Source organism: Dermochelys coriacea, chromosome 6 (assembly GCF_009764565.3).
Source record: "Dermochelys coriacea isolate rDerCor1 chromosome 6, rDerCor1.pri.v4, whole genome shotgun sequence".
Lineage (NCBI taxonomy): Eukaryota > Metazoa > Chordata > Testudines > Dermochelyidae > Dermochelys > Dermochelys coriacea.
Window position 1 is genome coordinate 58592738 of NC_050073.1, and position 1544 is coordinate 58594281.

The following is a 1544-nucleotide window of genomic DNA, read 5'->3' on the forward strand; positions in this document are numbered from 1 at the left end:
GCACTCCACAGATCATTGGCTTCCCATATTGAGGTCCATATATATATACCATGTAAAGTTCTCTTACCTGCCTGACTAATAACGCAATAATATTTTTGATCATTACAACGGAAAGAATTTTGAAAATCTTTGCCCCACTGAAGCCATTTGTCTATTCTTTGGACTTTACTCATCTCAGACAGTGAAACTAGACAGCTCAGTTTCATCTTGTAGGTTGCAAGCCAGCACCAGGCTAAGTTTAAAGGGAGTATAAACACCTACTAAATCTGAATGATAGCCTTTTACATTGACTCTGCACAGATGTAAATGACTGCACAAGCTGCAATGCAGTGGAGAATCAGGCACTGTGAGGTGTGTGTATGATATGAGGATTGATTGCATATATTTCAAAATTAATGATTTGTGGGATCCATAGGTAGCCTGGTACTTGTGGATTTTATCAGCATCACTTCCTTTTAGTGTGGATGGAGCTGAACAGTTGAATTCTTGCTTGCCACTGATAATGTACCTCTTAGAATAGACGACATAACACAATATATTCATCTAGTGTGTTATACCTACTTGGTTTCACTCCTCTGCACTGTGCACATGCCTGCCTGAAGAGAAGAATGGGCAAAATGCCCAATGCCAGCTACTTCAGGGCTGTCAATGTGCATCTTGAGAGCCAGGACCTCCAGGACTCAAGGATTCAGGCACTGAAGCTGCAAATCTTTTGTCCTTTGTAAAGAGCGGGACAACACAGGCTCAGTGTCTCGTTCCATTTGTTCTAGGTTAACAGATGTCATGCTTGCTTAATGGTTTTAAACATGGGCTAAAACTAATTGAGGCTAATTTAGTTTAAACGTAATTTAGTTGGCCAGGCTGGACAGGACCAAACTGTGTTTCACTGACGTTTAGAAACTGATCTAGATAGCTATCAGAAGCCCATCACCATAGCATTTAGGTGCCAGTGTCCCCATGTTCACTCAGTCCCCTGCCCAGAAAGACATTGTGCAAGTTGGCATCCACCAGGAAAAGACAAAAAGGAACAGTCTCATTGTACACTGAGTGAGTGTTTGAAATAAAAGGTTTGCTTAGACTTCCTAAGTCAGTTATGACCTGTCAGGTGAATACGTGATAAATCAGAATGGTACCAAGGCGTAATATTGATACGTTAGAGACTGAACCTCAGTAAATCTGTCCCTTGGAAGTGCAGTTATCAGCATTCCTAAGAGCTATGTGCCTGCATTAAGGAAGGAGAATGGGTCCTTAGTGTTTAGCTACCAACTAAATGTATCTTTTAAAAATAATAAATGAAGTGGTTATTATGTTTATTGCTAAGTAAAACTCAGGGGCTGAAGATTGAAACCAGCAGTTAAGCTCACCATAACTGCTGTAAGCATATGGATGGCAAGATCAAGGGCGGGAAATACACCCATCTCTGAGACTCCTACTACAGAACAGTGCAGTAATTAACAATACAGGATACCTGTGCCATAGCTGGCTGAGACTATTCTTTCTCTGTATAACAGCTGTTAGTTATATGCCACCTGGGTAAGATTTAT